Consider the following 13,029-nt stretch of genomic DNA (forward strand, 5'->3'; position numbering starts at 1 on the left):
GGTCGCGCACGGCGCCGCTGAGAGTTCGTAATGCCGTCAGGGACAACCTCGTAGTCGAGTGCGCCGAGGCGTCGAAGTACCCTGTACGGTCCGAAGTATCGTCGAAGAAGCTTCTCACTAAGTCCTCGTCGGCGTATTGGCGTCCATACCCATACACGGTCACCGGGTTGGTATTCCATGTAGCGTCGTCGAAGGTTGTAGCGGCGGCTGTCAGTCGTCTGCTGGTTCTTGATCCGTAGGCGGGCGAGCTGTCGTGCTTCTTCGGCGCGCTGTAGGTAGGTGGTCACGTCGATGTTTTCCTCGTCGGTCACGTTTGGTAGCATGGCGTCGAGCGTCGTTGCCGGGCTCCGTCCGTAGACCAACTTGTATGGCGTCATCTGCGTCGTTTCCTGTACGGCCGTGTTGTACGCGAAGGTCACGTACGGAAGGATGGCGTCCCACGTCTTGTGTTCGACGTCGACGTACATGGCCAGCCTGTCGGCGATGGTCTTATTTAGACGCTCAGTGAGGCCGTTGGTCTGTGGGTGGTACGCGGTGGTGCGGCGGCTTGTGTGGCTGTATTCCAAGATCGCCTGAGTCAGGTCAGCCGTGAACGCCGTACCTCTGTCGGTGATCAGAACCTCTGGGGCGCCGTGTCGAAGGACGATGTTCTCAACGAAGAACTTGGCTACCTCAGCGGCACTGCCTTTGGGCAGGGCTTTTGTTTCGGCGTAGCGGGTGAGGTAGTCGGTAGCCACGACGATCCATTTATTTCCGCAAGTCGACGTTGGGAACGGCCCCAGGAGGTCCATCCCGATCTGCTGGAATGGTCGCCGAGGAGGCTCGATCGGCTGAAGGAAGCCTGCTGGTCTTGTGGGCGGTGTCTTCCGTCGCTGACAGTCTCGGCACGTCCTTACGTAGCGAGTGACGTCGGCGGCAAGGCGCGGCCAGTAGTACTTTTCTTGTACTCGTGCGAGCGTTCGGGAAAGTCCGAGGTGTCCAGCCGTTGGGTCGTCGTGCAGGGCATGCAAAATTTGTGGTCGCATTCCCGAAGGTACAACGATAAGGTAGCCGGCTCGGGCCGGAGTGAAGTTCTTCTTTACGAGGACGTTGTTTTTCAAGGAAAATGATGCCAATCCTCGCCTGAATACTTTTGGGACTACGATGGTCCTGCCCTCCAGGTATTCCACTAGACCCTTCAGTTCCGGGTCGGCTCGCTGTCGTTCGGCGAAGTCTTCGGTACTTATGGCTCCCAAGAAGCTGTCATCATCCTGGTCGTCGGGCGTTGGTGGGTCGACGGGGGCACCAGACAAGCAGTCGGCGTCGGAGTGTTTCCTTCCGGACTTGTACACGACGGTAATGTCGAATTCCTGAAGTCGTAGGCTCCACCGTGCGAGCCGACCTGAAGGGTCCTTCAAGTTAGCTAGCCAACACAATGCGTGGTGGTCGCTCACAACTTTGAAGGGCCTGCCGTAGAGGTAGGGGCGAAACTTGGATGTAGCCCAGATGATCGCTAGGCACTCCTTTTCCGTTGTGGAATAGTTCGTTTCTGCCTTTGATAGCGACCGGCTAGCATAACTGATGACCCTTTCTTGCCCGGCAGTCTTCTGCACAAGGACGGCGCCGAGTCCTACGCTGCTTGCGTCGGTGTGGATTTCTGTATCGGCGTATTCATCGAAATGCGCTAGTATCGGAGGCATCTGAAGGCGTCGTTTCAGTTCTTCAAATGCTTCGATTTGCGCCGTTTCCCACTTGAATTGCACGTCGGTCTTCGTAAGGTGAGTTAGCGGCTCGACGATTCGTGAAAATTCCTTGACGAAGCGCCTGTAGTAGGCGCACAAGCCTAGAAAACGGCGCACGGCTTTGGTGTCGGTGGGTGGTGGGAAGCCAGCGATGGCAGCTGTTATCCGCGGGTCTGGGCGAACACCATCCCTGCTGATAACGTGACCCAAAAACAAGAGCTCCTCGTACGCGAAGCGGCACTTTTCAGGCTTCAAGGTGAGGCCGGAGGTCTTGATTGCTTCAAGTACGGCTTCAAGGCGCCAGAGGTGTTCGTCGAAGCTTGAGGCAAACACAACGACGTCGTCCAAGTATACGAGGCACGTCTGCCACTTCAAGCCAGCCAGCACTGTGTCCATAACTCGTTGGAATGTCGCAGGTGCGAACAAAGACCGAAGGGCATGACCTTGAACTCGAAGAGGCCGTCTGGTGTTATAAGGCCGTCTTTTCTCGGTCTCTCTCGTCGACTTCGATTTGCCAGTAGCCGGTCTTGAGGTCCATCGACGAAAAGTACTTCGCGTTGTGGAGTCGATCCAGGGCGTCGTCTATCCGTGGAAGAGGGTAGACGTCCTTCTTCGTGATTTTATTCAGGCGACGATAATCGACGCAGAAACGTAGGGTTCCATCCTTCTTCCTCACTAACACTACGGGAGACGCCCACGGACTCTTGGACGGCTGGATGATGTCGTCGCGTAGCATTTCGTCGACTTGCTTCCTAACGGCGTCCCTTTCTCGCGTCGAAACCCGGTAGGGACTCTGACGGAGTGGTCGAGCATTTTCTTCCGTTATGATACGGTGTTTAGCAAGGGGCGTTTGCCGGACCCGTGATGACGACGAGAAACAGTCCTTGTATTTCTTCAGAAGGCGTCGGAGCTGTTGTTGTTGGCGGGCGAGAAGGCTTGGGTTTACGTCGAAGGATGGCTCAGGCATTGCGGTTGTCGTTGTAGCTTCGTCAGAATCTGAAAAGGCAAACGCATCGCTGACAGCCAAGATTTCTTCGATGTACGCAATCGTGGTGCCCCTGCTCAGGTGTCTGTATTCTTGGCTGAAATTCGTTAGCATAACGCTTCCTTTCCCTTCATACAGACGAGCAATGCCTCTTGCGACGCAAATGTCACGGTCTAGCAGCAAACGCTGATCGCTCTCGATGACACCTTCGATGCATTCAGCCGTTTCGGTGCCGACGGGAATTATGATGCTGGATCTAGGTGGAATGGTGACTTGATCCTCGAGCACGTTCAGGGCATATTGGCATGGGTTCGTATCCGGCGGTGTCGCTTTCTCCGACGATAGGGTTATCGACTTGGTTCTTAGGTCGATGACGGCGCCGTGGTCACTTAGGAAGTCCATTCCAAGTATCACATCCCTGGAGCAGTTTTGTAGGATTACTAAGCTCGCAGGATAAGTCCGGTTGTTGATGGTGACTCTCGCCGTGCAGGCACCAATCGGCGTTATGAGATGGCCTCCAGCGGTCCGGATCTCGGGGCCTTCCCAAGCAGTCCTAACTTTCTTTAACTTTGCTGCGAACGGCCCAATGATGACGGAATAGTCGGCTCCAGTATCGACGAGAGCGGTGACGTTGTGGCCGTCGATCTGAACGTCTAGGTCGCTAGTCCGCCGTCTTGCGTTGCGGTTACGTCGCGGCGTCGGGTCACGGCTACGTCGGTTTGTTCCGCTGCTTCCGCGTTGCGTCGTTAGGTCTACTTCGGTCCGCGAGGGTTCGTCGTCAGGGGTCTGTCTGGTTCGCGTCGTGTTCTGAAGGTCTCGTCGCGTTGTCGTCGGCGGCGGCCGCGGAGGATCTTCGGCATTTCGTCGTACAGCAACCGCACCTCCATCGGTTGCTGCCCTTAGTTTCCCGGATACGGGCTAGGCGACCGGCCCCGGCTTGGGCCAGTGTTCTGTCGGCGGTGCGGTGACATGTAGCGGCCCGGCGACGGCGAGCGGGAAGGTCGTCGTTCTTGCCACTGTGTTCCGGTGAGGTAGTCGTCGATGTCGCGAGGCCGTTCGCCTGGCTGCGGGCGCGGCGCGTTGACGGCGAATCCTCGTAGCCCCATCTGTCGGTACTGACAGCGGCGGTACGTGTGGCCGGCCTCCCCGCAGTGGTAGCAGAGCGGGCGGTTGTCAGGGGCGCGCCACACGTCGGTCTTCCTCCGCGTGTATCGCTGGCCGGCTGGCGGGCGGTATAATGTCGGTGGTGGCGGCGGTGGTGCCTGGCGGCGGAATTGCTGGGGTGGCGCGGCGTCTTGACGTGGGCGAGGAGGGAGGGCGTTGCGTCGGGCTGCAGCAGCATAGCTCATGGCTTGCAGCTGCGGCGGTGTCGGCTGAGGAACACCCAGTGACTGTGTGATTTCCTCGCGTACAACGTCAGCAATCGACGTAACTTCCGGCTGAGCAAACGGCGCAAGCTTTCGCAGCTCCTCTCGCACGATGGCTCGGATCGTTTCGCGGAAGTCGTCGGAGCCGAGGCCATGAACAGCTGCGCTGTCTTGAAATGCGCGGCGATTGTACTGCGGGTGCGCATCTCGAGCGTCTTCTCGATGGTCGTTGCTTCCGAAACGAATTCTTGAACTGTTGATGGGGGGTTCCGCATCAGCCCGGCGAAGAGCTCCTGTTTGACTCCTCGCATAAGAAAGCGGACCTTCTTGTCCTCGGGCATGACAGGGTCTGCATGACGGAACAGCCTTGTCATCTCTTCCGTGAAGAGCGCCACGTTTTCGTTCGGCATCTGCACGCGGGTCTCGAGCAGAGCCTCAGCACGCTCTTTCCTGACGACGCTCGTGAATGTCGCAAGGAACTGGTGCGAAAGATATCCCACGTTGTGAGGCTTCGCTCTTGGTTCTCGAACCAGGTCCGAGCGGCGTCTTCCAAAGCGAAATAGACATGCCGTAGCTTGTCTTCGCTGGTCCAGGCATTAAAAACGGCGACTCGGTCGTAGGCCTCGAGCCAGCTTTCCGGGTCTTCGAACGACGATCCGCGGAAGGTTGGCGGCTCCTTGGGTGTCCGGAGAAGGATCGGTGCGGGCGGCACAGCGTCTGTCATCGTCGCTGTGGTCGAGGTCAGGATCTTTGTTTGCCGGGTCTTTTCAGGTAGAGGCCCGTGCTCTGGCGGTAGACCTTGTTGCCTGCGGCTTGCTCGACGATCCGGGTTTTCTTGCCGTCGTCCTCCTCGCGGCTTGGGCTTGGGTCAGCGCTTCGCGGGGGGCGTCCGGATCATGGAAGAAGCAGCACCTCCACCAGATGTCACGTGGTCGTGACGTCGACGAAGACAACAGTCAGCACGTCCGAGATGAAACTGTTTATTTGGCCGAACTTGTGGCCGAGAAACTGAGAACTAGAACTACAGCAATACACGCTGTACAATGATAGCGGCGAACAGGGCGTCGTCCGTCGATCAACTCCCAAGCGGTCACGCGCGTCGGTTTTTATACAGGCGCTATCGAACTTTCCAGCAATATCGCTGGTGGCGGCGTAATCTCTAGACAAAGCTGGAATATTTGCGTGCGGGGCGCAATCTTAACAAACCGATCTACTACAATCGCGACAATTCTAGAACACTACTTCGCGGACAGCGTCGAGCTTTGATAACCGTCCCTGCCGGTCAAACCCGAATACATCAAAACAAGACAACAAGTGGGCGTGGCAGTTGTTTAGGACGGTCACAGTGTGGTGACGCCAACTGTCTCTAGAATCGAACGCATGCTTATGAATGTTATATAAAGGAATATATCATTCCGAGCGTATGTAGGGCATCTTGGTAAATATTTTTCAAAAAATAACTCGGTATGTAAACGGTTAATGATATGTGAGTTCGAAACCATAGCTCTAGTTACAACGCAGAACATTTACTCACTGTACTGAGAACCTCATGGCACCACAACGCTATATTTTATTTTCACGCCTACTGACCTAAACATTTGTAGGCAACAACAAATTATGTAGGCAAAAAGCAGGCGTCTCTGGTATTACACCAGCCTTTTCATGCATAAGTAAACGAATAAAAATTAACTGGTAACGTAAAGAAGCCAAGGTGAACGATCATCGTAAGGCAGCCAAGGTGAACGAGCCAAGGATTCACGCGCAAGCAGCTTCAACCTTGGGTGCCTCGTGAAACTGTATGCTGTGCCGAGAAACTTAGTTGAACGTGGTGCGACCCCTTGTGTGCAGTGTCTCGAGGAAATGCATGCAGCAGTGCGGTGATACCTGTTTTCCTGTTTTGCTCGCACCACACCAACCGAATAATTGCGATTAACTTAATTAAATCATTATTCGAAAAATTGGAGTGTTAGAATTTTCCCACACGAAGCGCTACTGCTAAGAAGTCATAGTTTCGCCTCAGCGGCGAAGCAGTTAATGCGATAGCAAGAAATTGGAATGTCACAGGAGGAACGTCAAGCAGCTAGAAACTTGCTGCGTGCATGCTCAAGCGCAAAGGCTGCGGGCAAAAAAACCACACAAGGCGTGTGCGAACTAACAACTGTCGCAGCTCGACACTTGCAGCGCGCTGCTCAAACACAAAGAAGGACGCACGAAAAGAACGCGCAGGTATACACAGGACGAGTGCCAACTATCACAGTTGTTACTTCCACTAGCCTTTACTTTGACTCTTCTAGCTAGCAGCTCACTCCTTTTCGCAAACGCGGCCGCTGCAGCGAGCGAAGTGACCTTCGTGTAGTCTATAGCTTCAACGCAAACTTTGCGGTGAAAGTACGAGATGTACCAAAGCTCCCCCTAAGAGATAAGCGCCGAGCACGGTCGACCACGCCCTGTACGTCAAAGTACAGGTTGAAGGCGCACATCCAAACTCCGGCGAAACACTAGACAGTTTTAGAATTGGGGATCCAAGCAATTTGCGAGCCGCCAGGACGCATGCGCAGAACACAAGCCACTCTCGGACTCTTGCGCTCGCGTTGTCTCAAGACCCTGCAGCGCCTTCCTTTGGGCGGCAAACAAAACCGCAGAGCGCGCGACCACAAGAGAAGAAAATAAAGACGGCACTTGGCACACGTGAAGCCACGGCCCGGGTCATATATGTCATGGGATTCGTGACATGCATGACATGATTTTCATGTTATGACCAGTCAGGTATGTTCGCCATACGCTCTTGTCATGCCATGCCAATTTTGGTATGCGTCAAGTTTGTCAGACTGCCGCGAGAGCACGAAGACCTAGGCGGCCAGTTATAGATACTCTAAAAATGCTTTTGGTTCGCCAAGAAATGCTTCGCGTTTAATAATAAATGCGCGTAAAGCCCTACCGTCAGAACGGACAAACTGGGCCAAATATCCGCGCATTTACTGAAAGCGCTCGGGAACGTTCGAACCAATATGGTGCTCACAGAAGCAGTGTCACCACCCTGTAGCGGAGGAGGCGCACACAGGGCGCACACATCGAGGAACCCTAGACGGATGCTATGAGCGTCCCCTTTATAACGGGGCGGTGACATGTCTGCCACCAGGCTCGAAGAAAAAAAAAAAACTTCCTTGTTTCATGTTGGCCTAATACCTTATCTACATTGATTAAATCTATGTTATTATACCAAAAAATATAAATTCACGATCCATCTCTCTAGACCTTATTGCTGCCATCTGTCGGAGATTTGACGAAGCTACCGATTTGGCGCCATGGTGGAGGCTTGTGTCCGAATCGTATTCTTATCGCTGCTGTAACTTCTTGCTTGTATCTGGTTTGATAGTAGGCAATCGGGACATAAAAACGTCGGACAAGTGTGTAAGGGCTTGTGCACATTTCGTAGTTATTTCGTTGAGTCCTATTACATGTAAATAACTATCTCAGAACGATATGATATAAGCAAATTGGATATAAGTTTGTCACCGAGTTACATGTAAGGCTGTCGTCGTTGAGAATGAAGCGTTGCGCTGGGTTATAAAATTTGCCGGTCTGTTTTCAGTGCAGCGAATCAAGCGTTGTTAGCTATCTGAATATTATGCGCGTAGTGTAGGATGGCTGGGAGGCGCCACGGCTAGGTACAGCGATGGTGGTAAGAAAGTGCTGTTGACCACCTAGGCGCGCAACGAACGGTAGCGCACCAACGTTTGAATGTATAAGACATTTGCCAGAACAGCATTTTTTTCAGTTTCGTACGAAAAGTGTCTCACAATTGAAGCATCTGTTGACATTTAATAGCACACAGGGGGTGGATACAGGATTTTTCCGAAGGGGGATCAGGTTTTGGGAGAACCTGATATGTGCTTTTCTTGGGGTATAAATTAAAAAGAAAAGTAAGGTGGTAGGGCGGTTAGGATATCCGGGCCACCCCTCTAAATCTGGCAGAGATAGCACATGAAATACTTAAAAAATGCGCATGAGGAAGCAATACGCGGGGGAGGCATCCCACTAAAAGGTACCCTGTTAAACTCCACAATTCAAAACAAACTACAAACAACACGCTCCAGTGGCCCGTTTGCATCTGGGTGCAGATTCATCAGTGTTTACTGCTTTGCACATCCCAGGAAACATATATGGGTTGACGCGTCCGGCTACCGTTATGTAGCCAAGCGTGCGCCATCGTTGCGTTACAGCACCGTATCAGCCGACGACAAATCTTTGAGGCTGCGCACGTGGTTGGGCTCTTCTAGTTCACTAGATGGCACATGCTAGGAGTTACGCCACTATCACCACTACGAAGTATTCGGTGGACTAGCCAAGGTTTGGTTCAAGATGTTCACCCCCCCCCTGGAGTGTTTTACATATTATACATAAGCGCACACATACAAATACACGCACGGACACACATGAAGGGAAACCGCACCCCCCCCCCCTGCCTGTGCGTACGCCTATATGTACAGTTCACTCCGAACCCGATTAAGAAACGTATAGTATGAACACCATAGTGGAAAACTGTTGTCATCGCTGAAAGCGATGTCATCGTGCTGAAAAGTGGTGTCATCTAGAAAGAGAGAGAGAGAGAGAAATAGATGAAAAGGAACCGCAGGGAGGTTAACCTGGCGCAAGTGACCGGTTTGCTACCCTGCACAGGGGTGGGGATATAAGAACACCCAGCGCAATGAGCGTGGAACACTACTTCAATGTGAACTCCGCAAATGAAACTCAGCCGCGAGATCGCAAAACGGCATGCTTGTCGGGTTTCGTCGTTGCGACATCATAAGAAGCAACATTACACTCGCAAAACACATCGCAGGAGCGCAAGACTCGGCAAGGTTTCGCCGCTACAATAAACTAAACGATATAATTTTGCAGCACGATCACTGACAGGCAATCTTCTCGCATCAGCATTTCTTAGGTGACCCCACACTATTCCTTTACATGGCTATTTCTTTTTGTCTTATTCCGGCGTATTCACAGCCCCAGCGAAACCTATATGAACGGAAACTGGTTGCCCTGTATGTGCTTGCTAACACGTGCAAGGCGACCATTTCAAAACGACGTGTCAGCGACCCACAAGAATGCGTGAGTTATTGATTTATACTTTTCAAGTGTTTTTCATCAAGTTAAATTTATGTGCGCGTTAACACGTCTTTTGTCTGCTGAATTTTCACTTCACGTTGTTTTCTTTAAGCAAGTTTTCTTTTTTCCGTTTCTTCGTCTGTCTATTTCGTCTGGGCTGTTGCGAACACTTGGCAGTAATGAAAGGTGACATGAAATATACGCATTGCTATATTAACGGTCTATTCAAGTGAGTCTCTTGCAGAATTCTTAAATAATGATGATAATTGAATGCAGATCGTAACATGTTTGGTGAGGGAAGTCAAGTCTGCAAAGGAAAAGGAAACTGCGTTCGTGCTCTATATAGCAAGTTTCGTGACACCTTCAAGCAAGTGGAAAAAAAAAAAGTCCAAGCCAGTTAGGTATACATTGAAGCAGCTTAAACACGAAGCCGTTTGCAAAGTATATTTCTCGCAAGAATCGCGGCAGCTGAGTACTACGTTTTTTTTTCCTTCTTGTGAAGAAGGCGATCGTTATACTAAACTAACAATAATAATAACAAGCGGCTTAAACACGAAGCCGTTTGCAAACTGTTCTTCCCGCAGGTATCACAGCAGCTGGATACAGCGCTTTTTTCTTATAAAGTCATGGTTACTAAACTAATGATAATAATAAATATTGTCGACAAAAGAAACGTCGTGGTGCTACATGACCTGTGATGGCTGCGACACAGTTCGACTCTCCAGGAAATCCTAATCCTTTCCCCTATACAATTCTTTATACGGGATTCTCCCAGTTGCAAACAGCCCTGCCATCATCCCCGCGGCCCTACTGGAGTACTGCTTAGGTCAGCAGCCCTTCGCGCATTTAGTGAAGAAACACAAAGAGGTTAGGTTGTCGCCTCTAATCGCCCACAGAAGCGCGCCGCGTCCGCTCTTCACTTGTTGAAGACAGTGGTTCTAAAGTCCGATACACCTTAAAAGGTCCGGAGAGGCCCGCTCAAATGACCGAAGCGTGACAGCCGATAACCTTCGCGACTAAAGAAATAGTCCCGCTCATGCAACCGGCAATGTTCTGCGAAGGCGTGGTCACCGGTCGTCCGGCTCGTGACGTCAGTCCTAAGTACGCGCCCATTCGTGCAGGCTTGTGGGCATCCGCCTTTGAGAATCGAATACCGCTGGCTTCTAAAGTTCTATCCGACTGTAGACACCTAAGTTGAGAGTTAGGGTATAGCTTCCAATTTTTTTGAAGTCCTGTGCTGCCATTTTTAAACGCACTCCTTGCTGGTACCTACAAGAAAAAATCATCAGTAAACTTGGAGCCGAATATGTGACAACTTGAGGCAGCGCCACACGTGCTCGCCGCATGCTCTAGTATATATACACATGTATGAAGGAAAGAAAATGACTTTTAAGGGCTCGTTCTTCTTTGTTAGACACAATATTAAATAAGAACTAACAGACAATGAATGCCTTTCATCTACATGTGTATACTAAATGAGAACTAACAGACAATAATGCGTTTCCTTGGCATTATTGTCTGTTAGTTCTCATTTAGTATACACATGTAGATGCAGATGCCAACTGATGTAAGTGCTTGTATGTATGTTTTGTCTGTTTTTCCTACCAGTGATCCGCAACATGCCTTAGTGACTCATTCATGCATAATGGCGTCAACGGCCGAACCACTCGGTCTGAAGAACATTAGAGAAGAGGCAACAATATTTCAATGGAATGCCTGCAGCCTCCGCTATCGTCTCTCTGACTTCAGACAGTTTATATATAAGCACCGCTTTCCGGTGATCGCCATCTCAGAGTCCCGAGTGCGCACCGGCATTCGTCTTTCTGGATACACCATCACAGTTTCTTCGACGGGAATGGATACCAGCAGAGTTCTCTTGGCTGTTCGTAATGATTTAACTTTCAACGTTCACCACATATCAGTCGATGCATCCAATGAATATGCTGCAGTGACAGTGAAGTGGGACACTATGGCCTTCACTGTGATTGCGGCATACATACCACCTCGAGCTACATTTGATGTGGACAGGCTGCAGGACATAATAGATGGAACACCTGGACCACACACACTAGCCGGGGACTTCAATGCACATCTCCCTGCCTGGGGTGGCAGGAGGACTTAAGTCCGCGGTAGACGCCTTTTGATATAGCAAAACGAAACAATTAACCTGGCGATTATTAACGGCGGGCAGCCAACCTTCTACAAGAATGACCGATGCAGCGCGCTAGATGTCACCATAATCTCCACGCACCTCATGTCTACGGCGACCTGGTTTGCAGACATCGAATGTCATGGCAGTGACCACGTGCCAACCTACATCTCCTTGGGCTACCCAAATTTGCGGAACACACAACGAAAGGTGGTTTGTTGCACTAACTGGGAGGTATATAACGCTACAATCGAAGATTCAGATCCATCTGGAATGACGTATGAGGAGTTTGTTGCTGTGCTAAATCGAGCAAAACAAAGTAGTACGAAACATCTGGAGCCACCTCGAACTCATTCAACGGTCGACGTTGAGTATGAGAGGCTCCGGGCAATTCACCGCCGATCTGAAAGACGTGCTCGTAGGACATTGTCTGCAGATGACATTCACGATGCCAGGCGAATGCAAAACTAAATCCAACATAACCTGGACAAGCTAGACAGGAGACAATGGCGGGCCTTCTGTTTCAAATTTGACCCCAGAAAGCCGCTGACTAGAATGTGGGGTATTGTCCGCAGCCTAAAAACCCCGCCGGCCCAACTGCATCCCTTCAGTTCTATTGCTCTATCCTGTAACAGCAGCGAGTTGGAAATAGCGGAGGCCTTCTGTTCTAAGATCAGTGCAGCAGTGGCGCTAGCAACTTCGCCTCGTGTAGCAAAAGAGGTTTCAACGACGCCGAGCAGCACTGAAGCGGATGAACCTTTTTCGATCGCGGAGCTGCTTGGAGCTTTGGCACTGGTGAACAAGGCGTCATCTCCTGGACCTGACTGCGTTAGTTACGTCGAGTTAACTTATTTAGGCGACAAGGCGAAGATCGCCTTCTTGCCATATTCAATGCCAGCTGGGAGAGTGGGCGTCTTGAACCTTGCTGGAAACGAGCTCGTGTCATCCCTGTTCTGACGCCTAGCAAGTCTCCAACGGACCTTAACTCCTATCGTCCCATTGCACTTTTCAGTTGCGTGGTAAAGCTAATGGAGAAGATGGTATTGATGAGCTTGGACTGGTTACTGATGAAGATGAATGCATACCCTCCACAAATGTCAGGTTTTAGAAAGGGCCGCAGCAGCATCGACAATGTGATTAGCCTTATCAACTGCGTAAAATGAACAAAGCTAGAGGCGGCATCACTATTGGCGTATTCCTCGACATCAAGGGAGTGTTCGATAACGTGACTCACGAGTCTATCCTATACGCCCTGAAGTCTGTTGGAGTTGGTGGTGGTATGTACCGCTGGATCTGCGACTACTTCACCGATCGGTCAGTCTACATGTCCACGAAAGAAGGTGACACAACCCCGCACACAGTGCAACGAGGAGTTCGCCAGAGAGGTGTTCTAAGTCCGATCTTATTCAACACCGCTTTAATCAGACTGGAGAAATGCATCTCTGCATCGGTTGAAATCCTCTTGTATGCAGATGACATCCGTATATAGAGCAGTGGTCGCAATAGACGTGTCCTACGAGCAAGGTTACAGAAAGCTCTCAATTCAATCGATAAATTCTTACTCGCACGAGGTCTAACGATCTCACCAGACAAATGTGCCGCCGTCGCTTTTACTAGGAGTGATGTCTCGCGCTCATACTAAAGGTAGCGGACCGTCTCCATTCGGTACTGCAATGCCATTCAATACGGTTTATGGGA

This window comes from Rhipicephalus sanguineus, chromosome 8 (assembly GCF_013339695.2).
Source record: "Rhipicephalus sanguineus isolate Rsan-2018 chromosome 8, BIME_Rsan_1.4, whole genome shotgun sequence".
NCBI classification, from domain to species: Eukaryota; Metazoa; Arthropoda; class Arachnida; order Ixodida; family Ixodidae; genus Rhipicephalus; species Rhipicephalus sanguineus.